The sequence below is a fragment of the Euwallacea similis genome, chromosome 34 (assembly GCF_039881205.1).
Source record: "Euwallacea similis isolate ESF13 chromosome 34, ESF131.1, whole genome shotgun sequence".
Taxonomy (NCBI): domain Eukaryota; kingdom Metazoa; phylum Arthropoda; class Insecta; order Coleoptera; family Curculionidae; genus Euwallacea; species Euwallacea similis.
The window spans coordinates 66696-90632 of NC_089642.1; the positions used below are offsets into that span (position 1 = coordinate 66696).

The 23937-nt window shown below is 36.3% G+C and overlaps 1 pseudogene; it reads right to left on the reverse strand.

Annotated features, from left to right (window-relative positions):
* Positions 1-3630: 3630 nt before the first annotated feature.
* Positions 3631-23937, reverse strand: part of LOC136418309 (uncharacterized) — a 28985-nt pseudogene continuing 8678 nt past the window's right edge.

Consider the following 23937-nt stretch of genomic DNA (forward strand, 5'->3'; position numbering starts at 1 on the left):
GACTTGGTTATAAATACATACATATATGAATTTTTTTTTCAGATTAAGTAGCTCTCATTAGCTGTAATTTATTGATTGGTTCTATACTATTAAAAATACTATTTTACTACTTACTTTGAAAACTGACTCTCTCGTGGTTCTCTGGTCCAACTTGGTTCCCGAGTAAGTGCGTCTGCTTCCACATAAAAATACACATCTGCAGAAAGTAATTTTAGTCACTATATCTAAAAATGTGTAAATTTTTTAACGATTTGTTCTCTATGTTGTTTTTATTCACATTTCAAAATCCCATCTCATTTTTTACTTAATTTCCTCAATTATCTGCTTTGTTCTGTGACTATTTACACTCAATTTCATTTTCGATATTTTTGTAATAATCAATCGCAACCAGTGGAATGTTCGCAAAGCAAATTTAAATTTTATAATTTTATTACTTCGTTCTACCGACTTCTGCGTAAACATTAAAAATTTCAAATTTAAATCTTAATTAACTCTCAAAACTAGGTGTTTTTTTGAAGTTTCCAAATTATTTTCAACTGCTAATAAGCTATGGACCCTCTCAGTTTGGGACCCCCCCTGGGCACCGCTCAGAAATGCCCTTTGATATACAAAATATATATCCGTCATATGTATGTGTTTCTGTTATTATTAAGCCTTTGGAGCATACCATAATTCGGAATAAGCACAAATTTTTATCAGGACCTGGCATAATTTACAAATTTCTCTAGAATTTGATAACTTGAAAAATATTCGCCTTATGCAAACCAAAGGCTATCACCACATTTAGGTGTATAAAGTAAATGGTTCTAAAATTTCAGCCGAGGTGCATCTTTTAAACTAGGTTCACGGGGGTTCCCCGATCGGACCTGAACAGTCAGGAGTCCTAACCTGAACTAACCTGAACGGCTGTTGTAGGACGAGAGTGTTCGGATTTCCCTTCACGTCTGACAGAAAACACGTAAGAAAAGAAAAGAGTTCTAAATGGAAAAGTCACTCACAGTTTTAGGAAGAAAAGACTAATCGTGCACCACAAAAAAGTTGAGGGATAAAAGGACGCAAGAAAAAATAAACCACTATGAGAAATAACACCCTATAGATTCTCGCAGTGAGTTGGCTTATACAGAGTGTTAAAAAAAGCGTGTAAAATATTTAAAGAGGTAATAGTATGGACCAAAATGAACAAAAAAGTCTTAGTAAACATGGGTCCGCTGATTAACAGTTTCGGAGATATGAAAGGTTATTCTTTTTTTTAACATTTATTTGCAATTATTGATTATTTATTATGCACAAATAAACAAAAGAAACTACTAGCAAAAACAAAAAATTAAGTTACATAAGATATTCAGAGCGCACTCTTTCCATTTCCTAGAAGGCACGACACCTTTGCCTGAAGGATATTCGAATTCTTTCTAAATCCCTTCATTGCTTACAATTAGATTTGTTGGCATTTTTTATTAATTTGTAGGCGAAGCCCCTCAAGGCTATTTATAAAAGTACCATACACAAATGTTTCCAAATATTCTCAAGAAAATAAATCTAGAGGGTTTATATCAGGCGATCTTACAGTCCATCATACATGCCCTGCCTATCCTACCAATTTACGTGGAAAAGTTTGGTGTAAATATTCCCTAAGGACAATCGGAAACTGAGCTGGCGCACCATCGTGTTGGAACCACATTTGGTGCTTTTGGTTTAAAGGAATGTCGTCCAAAACATGACCCATTGCGTTCTGCAGAAAGTTTTGGAAAGCAGCGCCTGTTAATCGGGTTGGTAAAACCACAGGACCAAGAAACCTGTCGCCTATAATACCCACCCAAATGTTTAATGGAAAACGTGTCTGAGATGGCCAGGCTCCATTAGAACACGGGGATCTTCGTCGGCTCATGCGATTTGTGAAAATTAACAACCCCATTTCGTGTGAATCCGCCCTCATCAGTAAAAAGAATATTGACAAGAAAATGGGGATCTTCAGCATCATTGCGTACAAGTCAGAGGCAAAAAACCAAACGTGCTGGATGATTAAGTGGATTTTAAGTCTGTACTCGTTATAAATGATGTTGATAAAGCAGCTGCTTGTGAAGAATTCTCTAAACAAGAAGAGTACTAACTCTTACCGCGGTTGATATTCCCCGCACACTTATCCCCGGATTATGCTCTATTTCTACTAGAATTTCTTCTGCTCTAGGAGTAAATACCGCCCTTGATCTTCCGGATGAATAGCATTGTTTGTTCAATGAATTGGTATCACGCAATCTCTGGTGGATTCTTCCGAATATACGATGCGAAGGAATCTGATATGGATTTGGATATGCTTCAGCATAAGGAGGTCGCACTTCGATGGCAATGCCATTACCATACAGCACGACTGTACAAGAAGTGCATGTAGGTTAATTCTGCGTTAGAGCAAACAGCTATTGCGAACGAAACTTGTGTACTGATCGCAGTCAAATACTTAATGTTTATGGTTTGATAAGGAAATTAAAGTTTTGTAAAATAAAAAAAGGAAGTAAGAAAAGGATGATTTTTGCTTGATTGTGGATAATAAATAAGTAAAAAATAATTCCAAATGAATCTTCAAAAAAGAATAACCTTCCATATCTCCGAAACCGTTACTTTGAGGATCTAAAGACTTTTTTGTTTATTTTTTACCTCTTCAAATATTTGACATTCTTTTTTAACGCCCTGTGCAACTACAGGCCGCAAACCATGCAGGTACATTCCAAATTTGAGCTAAATATTTTAGCAATTATAAAGGAGGGTTTTTTAACATTAACACCGTTTGTCTGGGAAGGAAAGCGTGGCCCAGCCATACTTACCTCAGCGTCGGAATTTCAAGGGATAACCCTTGAAATTCCGATTTGCTAGATGTTAATCCTGATAATGTAATCTGTTGATGCAAACACCTAGGAACACAAACACTTTTTAAACCGTGGAAAATCCAATCTTACATGCATCATCAGTATTTTTTAAAACAATTTTAATTTAAAATACCAATAAATTAATCCCAGAAGAGACACAAATACGCTCAATTCCTGCTTCTGTATACAGCAAACAATACAAATTTTATTAAAGCATATTTTGACGTGTAATCTATACGTTGTTTTTAAAAGGTTACACCAGTTCCCATGAACCTTCATTATGCTTAACTCTTCCCGTATACTCGAAGCGATATCATATTGCAAACACGGAACTGAAAGGGTTGACTATGAGGAAGATGTCAAAAATGAAACTTTGATTTGGGTCTTATAACTTCTTTTGAATCAAGGGGTTATCCGGTTTCACTCTAATTTAGAGTTGTTTCAAAGTTTTGCCTTTGTTTGCACGTAGGCCGTTATGGTATGCTTTATTTGCATACCTTTCTTCGGCCACCTTTGCACGGACAAGATTTATTTATGATCTTGATAAAATATAACACTTGGCTACTCGAGAATAGCGTAGCCCTGGGGATTTAGATAACGACGGAAGGTGCGAACCCTTTCCATTATTCCATTTCGATCGAGAGATCCGATAAGCGCAAAACGCGTTGCCTTGCAGCAGAATTTTATACCTACCCAGGAAATAATAGAATACAATAAAGGGGTCAAGCTTTCGAATACTTCCTGTATTGTCCCACGAAGATTTCAACAAATATTATATAGCTCCAGTAAATTCCGACCTTACCCCGTCAAGGACCTCCTCAAATTCATCCATCGCAGCTTGCTAGAAGCATTCTTCAGCCTCGTCAAGCCTCGCAGCTTCAAATTAATCAGTCGAATACCCTCAAAGTTGGCCTCGTCAAGGTATTCCTCAGCAACCACCTACCTTATTCCTTCCGGCTTGAAGCGACACATGAGGGGCTTGGTGGTGCTTGCAAAGACAATAAAATTGGCTTTCTGACAGTTCGTCTTCGCCGAAGAAGAAGGGTTAAGCAGTATGCGTGGACGAAATGGATATCGATGGACAGACCCTAAAATGCATATCTTGACGCCTGTCGATCGGTCTTATTGCTTTGAAGTAGTTTTGATTGGGTGTCTTCAGCTCACTTTGGCGGAGGTGGATGTGGCCTAGGAGGGAGAGCATGCTATAGTTTGCACCTGAATTCGGATTGAAATTCGATTTAAGCTGTCGGTTGAACGAAACTCTTGGTATGTGAAGTTTAGTGCCAAATTTGAAACTCTGACGGAAAGGTTCTATAACTTTCTTATGTCTGACCTATACTCGTGGTACATTTAAATTTTGCTCAGATTGGTTTTCCCTTTTTAGACTTTCTTCCCGACATTTTTATGGAACTTTCACTAGATCCGCTTCGGAAAATCAAAAAAAAATTAAAGAAGAGAAGAAGTCAGTTGGAAATAATATGCAATTCAAGGTGGCGCTCTCCAGAATTTCACCCATCAGGGATTCGCCTTGTTGAGCTGTTGTGATGTTTCAAATCTGGTGCTTTCGTTCTATGAAAAGCTCAGATGATGCGAAAAAAATATTGCAGCACCAAAAATAATTAAATTTCAATATCTAAATGTCCCTTGGCACCCTTTATATGCTCCAACTCATGCTCATAATCTTCTTGTACATTATCTGATCGTCGTTAGAAAATCGTTCACATGGCTATAACGCTTGGGCACTAGCGCTTCTTCAACTAAAGCACTGCAACCTTGAAGAACAAAGCATCGGAGATGTTTTTGAAAGTCCAATCAAGATCATCGAACTGAGACAGTTAGCCTTGTGCTGCAATGTATCGCAAAGCCTTCTTATCTATATCAAAGGTGTCCGCCGTGCCATCAGCACTGCAACACTTTCGACGAAGAGATAAAGCATACACCAGCCATCGGTCGATTTTAACTTTTTAATTAGTAACTTCAGCACACAAGTCTCAGCTTCTTGGATCTGATTCCCATCTGTTGGCAAAGCTACGTGAAGAAGGAGCGAGAATTTGTGCCCCGGATTCAGAGTTATAGCCTGAAGAAGATTGACTTAAAGAGTTTCAATGCAAAGCAGGCCATTGAGAATGCTCAGAAATCATTTTTAGTGGAAATTACTGAAAATCTGGCTCTTCACAATGATAGTTACTGATTATCAGCAATGTAGCTAAAGTACTGAGTTCCTGAGAGTAAGAGGAGGAGGGAAGTTTATCATAATACTTCGTTCAGCGTTTATTCAAGTCGTGCAAGATCTCCGGTGTTGTGTGCTGGTACAAGTCATCTGCGATGATTTTCTTTAGTAATGTCTTGGATTTGTATTTTCTCTTAGAGTTTATCGAGCTCCATTTGCTGCAGGCTTTGTATGTCTCATTTAGGAGTTGTCGGCTTCTGCAGGTGCAATTTCTAGTAAAGCAAAGGAAAGCTTTCCTTTCTCGTTATAAACCTGAAGGCTTGGGTCCGGAGGAGGTGCTTCTTCGCGACTCGGAGACAGTTGACTGTTCAAATTCTTCACCTCTTCTCTAGCTGTTGATTTATCTTTTTTGAGTTTTTTTCAGTTTTATCACCATTCTTCTTCTTCTTCGAGTCTATCTTTTTCCCTTGCCTCAAGGGGAATCTTTAGCTTTGGTATAAAATCAGAGTTAAATAGACCATTCTTTGCGGCTTCCTTAACCATCTGAGGGTTATAATCTGGGGCTTTCTTCACTGGGGCTGCAATTCCGAGCGTTGTAATCCCAAGATATAAGAGGCTGCAACTTCTAACACCATTCAATATAGATAGAGAAGAATTTTTGCTTTGTTTTTCGTGTTGTAACTCTCCTGAGATTTCCCGAAAAATACATCACAAGCTTTAGTTTTCTTGACCTTAGGGGTAAAATACACTTCCAAAACCAGTTTTTTTTATAAATGAGGATTTGGGCTGCAAACTCTTCATTACTGGTACTAAACAGTGCGTTTCTTTCTACGTAATTGAACTCCAGCCTTTGTGTCTCCCCCTGCAAACTATTTTCAATGTTGAAACTTCCTTTATTTCTTATTTCATCAAAATCTATGAAGTACGTGATGGCACTTTTTGCCACCTTTCTATAAGGAACTTTAGATGTGATCTTGGAATTGGAGTAGCTGATTGATCGTTGCTTTGCAGCATTATGCGATACTCCATATCCGATAACATTACAGAGTGGACACTGCACATCGACTTTATTAGTGATGTACAGGGTGTTTCCAAAAATGTGGGCAATATCTCGGATATGAAAAGTACTCGTGAAAAGATTGTTCTTACGCTTATAAGTTGATTTTCAAAAACTTACCCCTACGTAAATACAGCCCTTCAAAATTTGATGGCGAAAATGGTATTTTCTAAATAACTTTTACAAAATGCTGTTTTTCAGGAAAACGGTTCAGTTTACGTGCATCAACCAAGAGTACCTTTTTTTCCTAGATACGCCAGAAATCTAATAAACCACGTTACGGTTAAAAAACCCAAGATCTTAAAAGCTTAGGGGTAAAGAAGTTGAGGGTAGCCTCCCCTCCACCCTCTTGAACATGTAGAAAGAAATGTTAGATCCTATCTTATTAACCTTGGTATGATATACAAGTGGCCCAAAATTCATTAAATTTCATCAACTGGAAGAAAAGTTATTTAGAAAATACCATTTTCGCCATCAAATTTTGAAGGGCTGTATTTCCGTAGGGGTAAGTTTTTGGAAATCAACTTATAAGCGTACAATCTTTTCACGAGTACTTTTCATATCCGAGATATTGCCCACATTTTTGGAAACACCCTGTAGAGATGTTATGGACATGTATGAGTTCACAGGGCAGAGTTGAAGGCAATGAAGTCGAGCTGCATTGGAGTGTTGGCGCCGAGGGTGAACTCGAAGCTTTTGTCCAAAAGGAGGTGTTTATCGTCTCTTATGGCCACTGTTTAACTTTTTCCTAAACCCCTATCAAAATATTTTAACTGCACCCTGATGTCTGGGATTGGGCACAAAGGCAGGATTATTGGGAAGGAGCTAATGGTAATGTTCCTGCGGATGTCCATGTGGCTTTCAAGGGGTGGTTCAGCACTGACAACAGCGCTCAGCGCTCCAGGGTGGGGCCATTGCTGAACAATCGACCCTCTTCAAAAGAGCGCTTCTAATTAGATTCCTCGCTTTTTCTTGACGACATTTCGTTGTCTAAAATATGACAGCAGTTGTCTATAACTCATTAAACTATACGCTGTTCCCGATAAATCATCGTCTAATAGTCCCCGAAGAAATTAATTTTATTGCCCCGTAAAATTTACAGCCCGGGCTATAATGTATGGCCTTATGTTTACCAGATAAAATCACTACATAATTTATAAGGAAATAAAGGGTGTAAATAACCTCCACAATAACCACCCGCTGGGCATGAACCGCACTAAATAAAACACCTAAAAATTCTCGACAAATTTGTGTCCAGATAGCTGTTGCCTGATTTTAATCTGATGGCCGGTTGGTGCTTTGGTTCTCTCTTTACGTCCGATGGTTTTATGCTTTTTTTAAAGAGGAAGAATGATAGCTGCAAGGCACGTGAAGAAATTTTGAGAGAGACGGCTTGGGTATAACATGACTCTGTGACATTCTGGTTCGGAAATTAGTAGCTTAAAGTGGAATAGTATACCTTGTTTATACAGTGGCGTAAGACACGAATACGGGAGATTTTCAGGTTTAACTCAATTTATTTCCCCGAAAAAAGTTTTGAGATCATAAAAATGTATTTTTTTTTAAATCAAACATTCAAAGTTCACGGCACTGACTTTCTTGCATTGCGACCAATAAAAATTACGAAAATTTGAGGAACTTTATGCAGTATGTCCACAGATATAGAGGGCCCAAGAGGACAAAAATGTCGTTTTTCGACAAAAAGTCATTCTTGATAAGACTCTGCTTCTCGAAAAAATACGATTTACGAAGATAACTTTCTTATACGGGATGCCCAAAAACTACGAACACATGAAATACTATCAAGAGTAAACTAGCTTTATTCCCCATTTTGGAGCAAAATGGTAAATAAAAAACAGATTTTAAATCCTATCCAAAGTTTACATACATAATTTCACTATTCCAAAATAGTTTATAAATAATTCAAAATAAAAGTTAGTCGATATTACTTATTCAAACTCACCTCCCACGTATTCGACGCATTTCTCAAATTTAATATTGTGATATTTATTGTCATGCTTGTTGTGACTAGGTGAAATGAGGTGAAAAAAGTAAAATTAGAAATTGTTTGAATTTTAAAAGAAAAATAAAACTTGGAATATTCAGTTAAAATTTTGTACGTAAACTTTGGGTAAGATTTGAAATATGTTTTTTTACTATTTTGCTCCAAAATGAGAAGTAAAGTAAAGAAAGAAAGTCTTGATAGTATTTCATGTGTTCGTAGTTTTTGGGCATCCTGTATAAGAAAGTTATCTTCGTAAATCGTATTTTTTCGAGAAGCAGACACTTTTATCAAGAATGACTTTTTGTCGAAAAACGGCATTTTTTTTGTCCATTTGTCCTCTTGGGCCCTCTATCTGTGGACATACTGTATATTGCATGGCTCCAATTTTCCTAATAATATATTCATCCCTATGTCGGGGATACAGTTGAAAACATTTACAAAACTCTCTTATCTCAAGTCACAATCGCTCAATTAAATGGCCCTTTTTTCTTCAATTTTTGAGACTAGAATGTTAGGCCTGAGTTACTGTGACCAGGCAAACTTTGAAATTTTTTATACAGAATTATAGGGCAAATAATTTTTTTGTTTTTATCACGAATTTCACGAGATAAACAGAGATCGCCAGACAATTAGGTACCAGTTGAAGATGAATGTCGCGATGGATGACACTGAGGATGTACAATGTACAAATACAAAATATGTATGACACGGTGGTGGTAATTAAAAATTGGAATAATTAAAATCAATTTGTAATTCTTCATCGATTTAGGATGGTTTCAAAATGGCTACGGGATAAAATTTTATTTATTACGTTTCTCTAGTTTAAAGCTCTCAATTTAACAATTTTAACTGGAGTAAAACTTTCAATTAAAATTCAAAAAAAATAATTTAAAAAATAAATAAAATTAATTTAACTGACAATTTTGGCGTAGTGGACATTTGATGTTTCTATTATCAATTTTTACCTGTGTCCAAAAAAATCTAATCATAAGAAATACAAATATAACGTTTTGAGTTTTGAATCTTTGATATTTATATGATTAATGTAATATAGTGCAGTGCGATAAATTGAAGAACGGAGTAAATTCAGAAGTTGTGTGATTGAGACAGAGGTGTAAGATGAGCCCAATTTTAAGCGTACAAAATACAGTGGAGTCGCGATTTAGTGAACTTTTTCTGGCAAAGCAATTTTACTTTTTCAGGGGTGTTCGCTTTTGCGAGGTTTGAGATTAAGGGCACATATTCAAAGAAATATGTACTATACAGAGTGTCCGGAAAAAACTTGTACAAAATTTTACTACATATTCTTTGGTTTAAAATAGAATGATTCGCGTTAATTTAGTTATGTCCGAAATTGCTTCCTTTAGCCGCTGGAGGTCGTTCAATAAATTTTTTTTGAAAAAATTTTTCTATTTTTTCGGGAACGCGTTAATCGATTTGGTTAATTTGTGGCATGTGTTAATGCGTCTCATGGTGTTACTATTAAATTTACTATTAAAATTTGTATATTTTGCAAAAAATTACAGTACTATTTTATTCAAATGCATACTAAATGAGGGTTTATAAAAAAGTATGAAAACAACATTTAAAACAATATTTTTATGGACCATATGCGAAAAATGGCGTTATTTTGGGCTGTTTAAACTTTTTTTCAGGCTCATTTCTACTATTTTTTGTCTTAAATCATACAACACGAGTAAGCTGCTACATTCCACTATATCATACTGTATCGCGAAGCAATGATAAAATTTGCGTTTTTACTTTACGGGGTAGTTCACTCGAAGCGGAGTTCACTAAATCGCAACTCTTCTACATATAAAAAAATGCATTAAATTTCAACTTTTTTATCTCAAATTTTCTTAATTTGTCTTTAAATTTTAATAATCTTTCATATAGGATGCCCTATTCGGAATTGGCTTAATTAAAGACCCGATGTTTGAAATAAAGCACCTTTTGGGCTTCCAACCATCGTACCTTCCGAGCGGTTTAAGTCATGGGAAAATAGCTTTTACATTCCCATCATAGCTGTTCAAAATGAATGAGATTACTAGTTTTGTAAATTTTTGACAACTCTTGGAGATTTTGCCGCAACTCGAGCTGTTCGGAAGTTATCATGGTCGAATGTGAAAAAAGTGCTATAATTTAGTAAACAGTGAAATATGAAATAGGGTAGATATTAGAATTTAAAAAGAAATCCAAAAACGTGAAAATATATAGAAGGTTACATTTAAAACAAAAAAGTTTAATTCTAATGCACTTTTTTGAGCGACCCCGTACGTTTTTGGTCTAGCCTCTACCTGCGTCTCACCACTTTTGTATTTAAACTTCCTCTATCACCACGAAGTTTTGAAATACTTACGTGACACAAAATTTGGGACACTTGGTATATGGTGTAAAAAAACCATAAGTAAGCGTTAAAATATCAAAGGCAAGTTTTAGGTTTTCTCTGTTATCTATTCCCAGTCAGATGTTTAATGTTAAATAGTAAATGGCTCAATCAGCGAACCTACGTTTACCGTTCGTCATCTACTGCGTGTTTTTTTAATGATTACCTATTATGATAAATTAAACAAAGAACCAAAAAAGGGGTTGTAATGATGACAACAATAACACGTATGACACCGATGAATCCGAAAGCTCAAGGAATTTTGACGAATTATGTTGAAGTTAAAAATTGCTTAATATTTAGTTTAAAACTAATTTAAATTTAGTGTAAACACAACTGAACCCATAAACGAGTTCAGTTTTAACTTGACGCATTTGATTTAGGGAGAATGAAAATCTGATTTAAAGGTAAAAACTAGTCCTTTAAAACGCAGCAATTTGGGCGCTCTAAAGGTCATCGCTTCCAAATTGAAGTTAAGGTAAATCTTTAAAAAAATCTCCATTCTAGTCTACTTCTCAAATTGTAGTTAAGACAGCCGAGAAAGAAATTACTTTAATATGGCACTGCATAATGAGCACTTAAGCTCGGAAATGTTACTTTTCCTAGTCTCGCTGGCGTGTTTGACACGTTCTCGTTGCTCCCAGTCGAGGTGGTACTTTACCAAGCTGTCCGTGATTAATCATAATCAATTCGCCGCAGCGGCTACTCATTATGGGTTGTTATAGATTGTTGATAGCCGAAGAGCACAACACCTCCTTCGCCTGTATCTACCTGAGTGTCGATGTTCGCCGTTATTTACACCGCCACCTTTAAACGCCCACATGGGTGTAAGAATTCAAATTCGTGATGGGCCGTTGTCTTGTTAGGTATCGCCGAAACCGAAACATTCTCGTGCAGATTTTTTCTCTCGAAGGCTAATCACATCGAAAATATAAATCTGTACTCGGTAAAGCTAATTATTTTATGCGTCGTAACTCAATAAAAAGCGTTGGTAAAACTGCGCCTGAAACAGAGCGAGCGGTTCTGTTTTTCACCCCAGGGGGTACTCTGAGTAACAACATCTTGTTACCGAGCTTATTTATCACCTCGCGCTCTCTCTCTGGACCGTGGGCATCGCATAGTCGGTCCTAGTCCCTCCTCAACCACACACTTCGCTAACAAGCGGTTATTTATTTAATTATTTATTTATTCTGTAATAGGTGCGTTTGCCCACCTTTTCGCTCTTATTTATGGAGCCACACGCAGGCATGGCCGGATTGAAAATCGTCCCGGTGAAGTATTTATAACTGCCCGACCAATATCTATGCTGATTGGAAACATTCGAGATTTTAATAACTGGTCTCGCCCTTCTGAAAATATATGTTGGTGATAAGAGGTGCACGGTCCTCCTCTTGGGACAATGAAAAATTGCCAGAGGGACTTGGTGAAAGAGTAGTGTCAGGAGTTTTGGAAAGGGAGTTCGCGGTAACTTCACTTTCTCTTCATTAGCGCTTCTACGGGGTGTCTTAGAAACATTGGTTTTGGGTAACTAGCTGATAGATCATACTGGCTAAATGAAAAAAGTACAAAAAAATTAACCAAAATCAGTGTCGGTAATTATTTTTACGAATTTCTCTCCCTCCTCCTCTCCCCCTCCAGCCCCTCTCTCTTTCTCTTTCCTTCTCCCTCTCTCTCTCTTTCTCTTTCCTTCTCCCTCTCTCTCTCTCTTTCTCTTTCCTTCTCCCTCTCTCTCTCTTTCTCTTTCCTTCTCCCTCTCTCTCTTTCTCTTTCCTTCTCCCTCCCTCTCTCTCTTTCTCTTTCCTTCTCCCTCTCTCTCTCTTTCTCTTTCCTTCCCCCCTCTCTCTCTTCCTCTTTCCTTCTCTCTCTCTTTCTCTTTCCTTCCCTCTCTCTCTCTCTTTCTCTTTCTTTCCCTCTCTCTCTCTTTCTCTTTCTTTCCCTCTCTCTCTCTCTCTCTCTTTCTTTCTTTTTAATTTGTTAACACATAAATACAAACCATATTTCTCATAACAAGCTGAAAGTGTAGTTATGACTAATTATGAATATCGTAAGCGTCAGAAAAATTGTCAAATTTGGTGCTGTTGCGACATTTTATCGATTTCAAGGGCTGCTCCGTGCGCCGGAAAACTTAATTGGAAATATCTCGAAAACGGTTGGAGATGCGATTCTTTTACACAACGCTGTTTTAACGTAAAAGGGTTCGGAGTACCCAAAATTCATCAGTTCGGGCACTAATAAAACGGTGAGATCGATTTTTTGTTCCTTGGTAAGCTTTGGCCACCGATCGACTAGCTTCGAACAAAGATTTCAAATAGAATTATCGTATCCAAAACCCCCCCTAGTAGCACAATTTAAAGCCAATTTAAAAAACTTAAATACAGTAAAAGCTCTCATTACAGACAGCTCTGTCAAGCGGACGCTCTATCGGACGGACACGGTATAATTTTCCTTAAATGTTCGAAAAGCTCCGATGAGCGGACACAACATTTGCAAAACCGGACAAAAATATCGTGGAAACTCGCAATGACATCTGTGACATTTCCCCGTGTGCACCCAATACTTTTACGCCGCATTATGGGATTCCCCTTTTATTATTTTCAGTGCTTTATCTTTGTGTACTGACTGATGTGTGGACCAAATATTTTTTATGATTTTTTGTATGCCATATCGTAGTGAAGTGAATTTTTAATAAATAGTACGTACGTATAGCATAATGGCACACCGAAAAACGTTTTTAACAGTGTGGCAAAAAATGGAAGTCATCAATGCTGCAGACCCAGAAAATTTGAGTGTTCGAAAACTTGCTGAAAGATACAAAGTTTTTATAATTTCACATGTAGGGAATAAAAAATATGATGATGGTGATACTGATACTGTTCTGCCTGTTGCGTTAATAACAAAAAAACTTCTACCCTAAAGATATTCCTTAAAAGTAGCACCTTGCAAAGTTCCATAAGCATGGAGTGATTGTTTTAGTTGTTTTAGCACTGATGCAATTTAGAAAGAAAATTTCGTTCTTTATTTGACTTCTGGACAACGTTTTGGGTTTTCTGGTTTTAAAAAATCACTATGCAGCACTTCATTAATATCGGCTTTGATTTTTTTATACCGAAGTTGAGGGAAAATCTAGTTCCTTTTCCGACTTCTTGTTCGCCTCTAATTTTTAATGTTCTGATGTTGACCAATCATCTGCAGGTTAAGAAATTTGAAAATTCAGTTTGTCTCAATTTCCTGAAATCTTAAGAAAAATGCGACAATGGCTATATCGAATTACCCCTAATGTCGGAAACCAGAAGAGGTACTATTAAATTTCTGCTTAGGTTACTAGAGTTCGCCGAGACAATTAGTTCGAGATATTGCTTAAGGGCCAATTTTTCGCAAATTAATAGTTATCAAAACTAGAGTCTAATCGACTCATTCGGACGGTACAGACCGACTTTAAAGAGCTTTGACTGTATAACCTGAGGGCTTATCAATAATTGTTGTCTAGAAAATAAGCTTATTTTGGCCGCAAAGAAGACACTTGCAGCTAACGAGTTGTTTGTTGGGCAAACTGTCAAAAGCCATAAAATAAAAAGTCAAACTCGGACCGCCCACCTTTATCGACCACAGGGCCGGTTCGGCTTTACCTGGAATTTTAATTTTAATGTACACGCGTCGTTAACTAAAAGCTTTAATTTAACGCCTGATCGAACCCCACCGAATCGTCCTTCTGTCCCATCGAAAGGGACTATGTATCTGGAGGCTTTTCGGACACTAACCAAGCGGAATGTAAAACTCGAGAAATCACAGTAATGTTGAGTTTAGTGATTTGTTTCTGTTGAGGTTCGTTCTAATTTGCTCGAGCCTACTTATTCCTCCTCTCTAATGCGTTATTCATAATTTCCTTATCTCTGGTAATTAATTACTCCCAAAACATCACAAAAGAAACCCATTTGAATATTTATTAAACTCACTTTTTGAGATGAAGCCGATACTGCAGATAATAAATAGTTGTTCCTCACACGTGTCTGAAAGTGTATATCTACCCGAAGAGGTTCCTCCATAATCGGGGTGGTATCGTTTCAAATGAGTTATGGCAGGCGTAGATATTCAATTAACACGGCAATTTAAAACATTATCCTGCCCGATCAAATCTGATCTATTACCATCTAACCCCGGCTGTGGACGCACTCTTTACGGCTATTATAATGGGAACCCATGGAGCTAAACTACCATCGGACGGATCGATTAATCATCAAGTTGTTGGTAGGCGGGCGGTGTCTGTTTCCCGATTATCGATTTCGAGATGTAATATTTGTCCTAATGCTGAAGTGCTGAGGAATATTATCATGCCTCGTATTCGGTATTGTCTTTCCAGCATCAATTCTACGCTCTACACGCACCACTCTAAAAGCAGCTGTCTGCCTGGCTGTAACCCGATACTTTTAACAGATCTTTTGTCTCTGTTGGTCTTCGGATGCTGCCATTCAACAGTCTCTGTCGAGCGCACTATATACAAACACGTTAAAATGTGCAGCACCGAACACTGACAATGGCCATAAATAGACCATATATTTCTATATGGTTTTTACACGAGTGTTATCGGGGCACAGCATCTCTATCTAGGGCCCTATAGGGTGCCCCTCTACGGTTGCAGGCCGGTTCGAGAGCTTTTAAAGGGAGTAAATGCACGAGAGGGATTTGGAAATGTCCGATAGGTTTGTGATGGAAATCGCTAATTTGGTGCGGACTTTTTGGCCCCACGCGCGAGTTGGGTTAACCCTTCGTTTCACGTTTCACTATCGGTCCAAGCAAAAATTAAATTTAGCTATAAGTCTGAAATTGTTTAAACTAAACTGTCCATCCTCCGGGCACCTCTCATTTACCTAGTGACTTAAGTTTACTGAAATTTCCGTAAAAAAATATCAATCGGTTTTTGAGTTACTGCACTGTATGTCCCCACAGGCCTCACCCGCGCAAAGTGGTGAATTTTTTTATATTCATTGTTTATTTATGTATATTCATTTTTTATATTCAAAGGTTATGGTTGAATTATCGTACCGTTCGTCATAATAATCCAGCTAACGTATGTGCAAAAAGCTGGAGACTATATCTTAAATCCTGGGGGCTGGAACTGGGGAAAGAAGATGTCACCATCAAAGCAGCTAGCAAAAACTTGCCTAGAAGTACACGTCCAAATAAAAGAGGATGTTGCAAATATAAAAAATTAAAAATATTAAAAAAGACGTACAACAAAGTACTTTTTCAAATTTTGCTAAAGCTTGCTATGTATGGGGCACATTACCACATCTCGTTTTGATTGCGTGATAGAATAATCGTTATTTTATTGGAGTATTTTGCGGTGTTAGATTTTCTGCCCGGAAAAAGTTTTCGTGTTCATTTTAAATTTGTCATAATGTTAGATATGCCCTTTTTCAAATAATGTATTTTATTTGACCGTTATGTTTCTTTTTTTCAATAGTAATAACATTTAAAATATGCGATGCTAAAAATGTACATCAATAAGTGACATAGTTCTGGAACCGGATAAAAATATTCCTTTCTCAAATTTAGTTAAGGCAAGCTAAGAAGTGGTAAAAATAATAGGTTTATATTGGTTTTTTTACATTTCAAAACTTCAACAAAACATATCGTATATTGAACTGATCCTGATAGGCCTCATCCGTGAAAACGTGTAAAAAATTACCCACCCGTGAAACGAAGGGTTAAATTTGGGTATAACACGCCAGGCTTCAGGCAAGTTTTTTTTACAAAAAAAACATCTTAAACTCAATATTTAAATACCACGATTTTTTTAATTCATAATGGATATTGCTTGATTTGATTCATATTGCTCAGCTAAACAACCTGATGGGTGGAGCACTTCAAGCAAAAAAATGACTTGGTCCCCTGTAGAATGAAAAGAAGTAACATTTTACATGTAAGGCAAATTGAGCTGTCATTCTTTTATCTGCTAACACGCTATACTCAATTTTACGATGTTTCTGGGCCACGCTACAAACAAGCAGCTTGAAAGCTTTGAAATCTTCGCTTTATCATCTCATCGTTAATTTTGAACTGAACCCTTATTTGAGTCAATAATTTTCATGAATTTTCAAGAACTTTCGCTACATAAAGTCATGATATGTATGTCGAGTATTTTAACTTTCCAAACATCAATTACTAACATTTTTTTAAATTAAATTTGTTTACTAAATTTTTTTTTTTTTGTAAAGGGGTTACTAAAAACTTTTAAAAATTGCCAAAAAATGTACAGGTCCGTATTTGAAAAACTCAAGTTGTTGTCATTATCTCAGAAACTGAGCAACATTTAAAATTTTGAAATTTACCGGTTTATAGACATAAGAAGACTATGAAGTTTTGTATCAAACCTTTTGATGAAAAACCTTTAGTTTTCGATTTATTTAGAAAATAAAATTTGGCCGAATTTTAGTTTTTTCATAATAACTCAGAAACTAAAAATAATTTGGCAACATTGTTTTCAGTTCTTAGAAGAGTATGAAATTTGGCACATTGTTTCTAATTTAGCCGACCCTGTACTCTTACCGTTTAAGAGATCACAATGATAGCACTTCGGATTTGGAACACCCTGTATATGTCCAATGGTTCTCGTTTACGTGTCCAATGGCAATCTTCAGTTTTATGACGCATAATTATAGGGATTCACCACCATTAGAAAAACAGCATCAAAAGAACACGTGTATATTTTAATTAGGACAGGTATACACGTGACTTTTGTAATGAGACTGGGATTTAATACAAGCTTCGTTGATTCAGAAAAGGAGTTTTTGTAAGGTCGACTGATGGTTTATTTTGGACATTTTGAAATTTTGTAAATGTTGAAGGTGCACTAAAGATTCCCCCTTCAAACTTCTAATTAAAGATTCTAAAACATACAATTCAATTCCAACAAATTCAGTGTCGATTTTGAGAAATTTTGAATTGGAAATTGTTCTCTTCATTTAAACATTTGAGTTTTATAGAGCAGATTCGGAAATTTATTCAAAAGAACTCGTGTAATAGAAGTCTTTCTTGTTAATTTGTAATCAATACTGCATCTTTTAAATATTTTTTGTTGTCTGTTTAACTTGCACGTAAAAACACTCTTAAAATTTTTATTAAAATTGCCATTCAAAAAGTTGAAATCTGGGAATTCGAAGATTGCCAAATCTCTGTCGAGAACCTAGAAATTGACAACATTCATTTTCATTGTATCTAGTAATCGTTTTCGTAGTATTTACAGTTGAGAACTAAAATGTGCTAACTAAGATAGTAGGAATTAAGCTTTTCAGCCTAAAAAATTGAAAGTCCGAAAAGCACCTCATGAAATTAGATATTAAAGACATTTCAGACAATTGAAAAATAAAGAAAAAAAGAGTAAATTAATGAAAAAATAAACTCTGAAAAATTTTTTAAAAATGCATTTAGAATAGATTGTGCAGAAATCCGGAAAAAATGTGGAAAATATTAAAGTAATTTCTGGTAGTTGAGAAATAACGAAAATCAGAATTAAATAAATCAGATCTGGAAATTAATTTTTTTAAAATACATACACAACAGATTTTCTAAAATGAAAAAAAATGTTTAATAATTAAAAAAATTACATTATGCAAAACTTATTACAAATTACAACTTCACCTGAAGCAATCATTTTCATAGTAGGCATTTAAAGTTGACAGAAAAAGAGAAATTAGAGATGAAATTATTTCGTTATTTATTGGTACAAAGACTTTTGTTCGAACTCCCTGTAACTTAAAAAAAGTAAGCAATAACATCAGAACGGAAGATACGTCAATTTCTCCATTTCCGTGGAAATTATCTGGTTGGCAAAGTTACCAGGACTTTCAAAAACCTGGCCTAAACCTGTCGAAAAATTAAAACACTGTGCAGGAAGAAAATTTCCATAGAAACAATGACATAAAAGTAGAGCACGCGCAGCATTGATCGGTTTCGTGCTTCTCACGAAAATTATATTCTGGATAAACCTGCTTCGATACATTGACCTTTAGGAGCACATGTATGTATTATTAAGGTGCTATTAACATTAACATTAAAATGGCTTTTATTCAGTATTTACACACAAATTGTTTCAAAGGTTATATGGAAATGAATTTGAAGTTAAGATCGACGGTACTTTTTCCCTTAAATAAAACGGGACTCAATCTTTTCTTTGCAGCTCCTAGGGTTCGTTATTTCAAATTCAGCTCTTACGGACCTGCACGATTTGCCGTCTCAGTCGGTACTGAAACTCTTTACAGATTAATAGCTGCTTTGAAAAAAATGGGGGCAGATTAACAATCCCAACTGAAAAGTCGTATTGTTAAGTCGTATTGTTAAAACTAATCTCAAGTTTTCCATAAATATCTTATAAAATCTGGGAGCCATGAAACAAAGGACGATGGAGATGAGGATGAGAACCACTTTCAGACTTTAAACATTCTAATTTCGGTAAGGAACAACTTCCGGTTCTATGTTTTTGCAACCCCCTGTGTGGAGGTAATGTCACTGCGTTTTAATAATAGAGAACTTCTTTAGGATACCTCGAAATAGCTTTTAAAGCTCATTACCATTTTTCCTAATTTTTAGGCCTGCCCGAATTTACGTTACGACATTCCACCCTCTTAACCAACGGTTATTTACTATCATTACACATTCATCGACTCCCGTGATGTAACCCAACACCTAGATTCGGTTTCTACAAATAACCAGTTCAAAAAGAGCGGCCAGGGCCGGACTAGCTCGTCGGTGGTTCTGAATTGAGTGCCAGGCGACGGAACGAAGTACGGGTCTGCATGGAAGATCTGAGAACAAATCCGGCACCACCTGTTCGTCGTATTTCAAGAAGCTTAAAGGAACTAAGTGACGTTCCACATTCAAAGGTTAAACTAATTGTTATAACCGCATAAATTTTGGTACGAAAAACAAACAAGTCCGACAGAATTTTGTCAGAAAGCGTAAATTGACAAAGGAAGCCTCCGCACAACACAAACAAATAAAACAATTTAGGAAAATATTGACTCTTGGTCTATACAAGTCAGGAATTATTTTGTAGCACCTCGAGCTGCGCCAAGAATCGAGCAGGATCTTAATGGGAAACCCAAACAACAGATACATTTCAAGAAAAGCTTTCTTTGTTACATATTTAACAATACATCAAACAGTTCAAGCGAAGAAATGGTGATTGCATAGAGGGATGCTTCACAGTGATAATTGATTCTACCAACTACTATAATTTCTTTCCGAACTTTTATTACTTTCTCTCTGCGTTTCTTATGTTTTCTCATTTGGCCATTGTTCCTTCAATGGAGTACCGAAACCAATAGGTATAACTGTACATCTGAGCCGATTCTGGAAATTTTCGACAGGTGTTGACAGTTCTCTAGTGTCGTTTGCGTCGGTGAGGTGTGGGGTGTGCAACAAGCATGGCAAAGACGGTCCCAAAGAATTTAAATGTGCCCGCTAATTAACAGGACACTACCGTTGGCACGTCTCTTTGTTTCCATAAGATGGGTGATGGATATCCACGTTATCCCTCCGCATTTGATCTATTGCATATTATGGACGCTGCCCCAATTACTTCCCTTGCACCTTTCAGCTAATTTGCAATTACGCGCTGAATCTAATTTACTTCCCATTACATTAGGTCATTTATAATACCCTTTGTTTACTCGCTTCCTTAACGAATACCATCAAAATTTTACGGTCCCTGAAATTTACAACCAATATATCGCACGAAATGGGTGCTTGATGGGATCTCGTCCTTATTAAATGCATAACCGATATTGATGGGTAATGAAGCACTTCCACGGGTCACCTGGTTAATTTACTTTAAACAGGGGTTAATATGGGCAAAGCAATTACTTCTGGTTGTCTTTGGATGGGGAAGGTGTGCGCGAACGAATTAAACCCGGCCCACCGACGAGTTTCGAGAAATAAAATCTATGTCTGCCAATTATTATTGTTCATTGTGTTTATGGTTCTTCCCCTTAATTTGCATTTTCTCATTATTTTAATGGCCGTCTGCATGATTACTGAACGTAAAATACGTTTTCTTTATTAAACAACAACGTCTAATATTTGTTCGATTTTATGTTGTGAGGCTTTCATCATGTGCCTCGAAATGAAAAATTGCCGCTTGAGCGAGAATTTCACAAGGCACTTGCGAGAAACGTGGTCATTCTTATGCGACACGGGCCCTGCAAGTGGACCTGTATTGTGATTTGCCTAAGTTTTGCAGTAATCTTGCCGCGAAATTGGCTGCGTTTACATCGTCAACCTGCGTCGACATTTGTGACTATTTTGGAAAGTTTAATTTTTTAACAATTATTTATACGAGTAAACGAGCAAGTTTTGAATTCTTCACACGAATTTCCGAATTGACGCAGTCCAATTTCACGATTAACAAGCATGGCAAAAAAATCAATTATTACCCGGAGCTCCCCCTTATGTTCGAATTCCTCGAACTTGTAACTGGTGGCGGACATCGTTTATAGGGATGACAAATACGTAAAACTGAAGTATATCAAATTGCCCAAGTTCCAGGAAGAGGGTGGAATTACAATAGAAAAACTTTCATGTATATATGACTACTGAGTAATGTAAACTTCGGTGTCTAATTTAGAATAAAATGCAAAAGAAATGAAGGATGTAAACACGATTTCACTATGAGAATGCAGAGTTAAACCTGAAGAAACTGACTTCCTTCCTGACTATTTTTCTAAGTAACTGTGGAGCAGCTGAACTGAAAAAAAAAACAAAGTACGGATTTTGAAGTAACTTGCATTAAAATGAACGAGAAGATTCAGGAAATAGCTCGCTTTAATATTCTTTAGTTAGATTACATCAAGTGATTACGTTAAGTCAGTTTTACATATTGCGCTCCTCTGATTAAGCGTTTCAACAGATTTAAATAAAATGACCAAGTTAATGACGATAAGTTAATAAGATCAATTCAAGTAGCGTTTAGTAATTACAAAAGTAATCTCCTGAGAAGAGATAATTAAATTCGGAATAAATCGAGTTAATCTGGATGAGAATTTTTCATAAAATCGGAGTAAACCGAACAGAACAATAACGTTAAAGAGAATCTATCTCGTCTATCCCTCTAAGCTTACTCAATTGGAAAGTTTTCCTAAGTTGCGAGTAAACCGAATTATTTTGGATGAAAATTTTTACTAAATTTTAAATAAACCGAACTGAACGAAAATGTACGATAATTTAAGTCTAGAAAAGGCAGAATTGGTCTACATGAAAATACACGAAGAGATATTTGGTGAATTCGTGGTGTACCGAACTGAAGGAATGTATTAAAAAAACATTGTTCCAACCGAGTTCCTGAATGAAAAGTTTCTAAATTCGGAATAAATCGAGTTGATCTGGACGAGGATATTTAGTAAATATGAAGAAGGTCGAAACGTACCCAAAGGAAAATGTTTAGTAAAATTGAATTAATCCGAATTGATCCCGGGACTGGTTATACAGGGTGTTTTTTTTTTTGGTATACCTACCATTGCTATCTCCGAAACGGTGAGAGTTACAACTTCGATTAAATTAGACTAAATTGGCTCCTTATGGAGCTGATTAAGGAAACCGCTGCAAAGTTGCCACATTTCCACATTTCTCCCTTTCGCACTTAGACATAACCGTACATTATTTATTAGTTTTTTCTGGATGCTTCTAAGTGTTCTGGGTGTAATGCTTTGAAATGCAAAGGTAATTTTATTTTTTAAGTCGTCAATATTTTCTGGTGGGGTTTTATAAACTTTGTCTTTAATTATTCTCTAAATAGAAAAATCCATTGGAGTCATATCGGGAGAACGAGGTGGCCATAATATTGGGCCGTTATTTCCTATTCAGCGGTAGGGTTTAAATAAATCTAAAAATAACTTTATTTGACAAATAAATGTCAAACTTGTTAGAAAATCGTTTCCATAGTGACCTAGTACGTAGTGTATTTTAAAAAGGTAAATAAAAAATAGTCTGATGATGAATTATGCGGGTTGAAACGTTAATAAATGTAAACATATTATACATGGGTCTGTCAGGAATAAAAAGCGCTTTCGAAATATGAAATAAAAATTCCAGGTCCGTATTTAAAATAATAAAGTTGATACCGATTACTTAGTTACTAAAAGTTGTACAATGACGTTCGATATGTCGTTTTGTAGAGAGTAAAAAGTTGTGAAACTTTGTAATTTAAACTTCTTTTCTGTCACAAATAGTATATGAAATACGAGGGATTGAAGTTTTGGACCATTTTCATACTTTTTCAAATATCTAGGAAACTACTGAAAATGTGGCTACCTTGCAGCGGTTTCCTTAATCAGCTCCATAAGGAGCCAATTTAGTCTAATTTAATCGAAGTTGTAACTCTCACCGTTTCGGAGATAGCAATGGTAGGCTCACCAAAAAAAAACACCCTGTATAATGAAAGTCTGACAAATTCAGAGAAAATGAAACTGATAAAAACGAATCTGAAGAAAAAGACGAAGTGACAGTCTTTTATTAATTTAAATAAGCTGGAACGAACCTAAATTGCTTCGCAAATTGGAAGAAATTTCAACTGACCTGAACTTAACTTGCTTTAACAGTGTAAAAGAACAAACTACACAAAAAATCACTCTAACAATGCATATATACATAATCTCTTTATGTTGACGAACATTATAGAGCCAAAGCGTCTATAAGCGCTTTGGCTTATAGAGCCAAAGCGCCTGTAAATCGTTCATTATAAATCCACCATGTGGCACAAGATGCTCTTTATTAAAGGGAGATTATGGGTTACATTGTCGAGCCCCTTTTTAAACGTCATCCCATTATGGTCGCTTCAAAAGGGTTTAAAGACTGCTGGCGAAACGCATGTCTTTATTATGTTATATATCCTGAGATTTTACTTGAGTTTTACGAGGAATGTGACAAATTTGATTTAAATAAAGAACCCCTATTGACTGCAAGAGATATGTGAATTAGGGTTGGTTTGGAGAAATTCCCCTTGCTAAAGGAAGTCTATAACTGCATTGTATCAAATGATGATGATGGGTTTGAATGCATCCAAACACAATGCTCTAGTTAGCCGGTCGTTTATCTGATGCGAGATTTGGGAGGAACTGCCCGAATTTGGGATGACAAATGTTTGGAATTATAAGAGTATTGTTCAGAGTTCTTGTGTTATATCCTGATCGGGAAAGAAATTTATTATTTTGGTGGAATTATTGTCTTGCGCATGGGAAAGTCGTTATTGGATGGTACAGAGTAACGATTTTTTATCACTCGAAAATTAGGAGCATTGTGCCCGAGATTAATGGTTAACGAAGCGAAAAAAATGCTGCGAATATCCGATAACGTCGGTTCAAAGTAAGGAAGAGAGGCGTTGCCGGTGCTCAAATCGAACCCCTAAAAGGAATCGATTATGGGTCGAAGGACTGGAAGACAACTCAACAAACTCTCAAATTAGAAGTAACT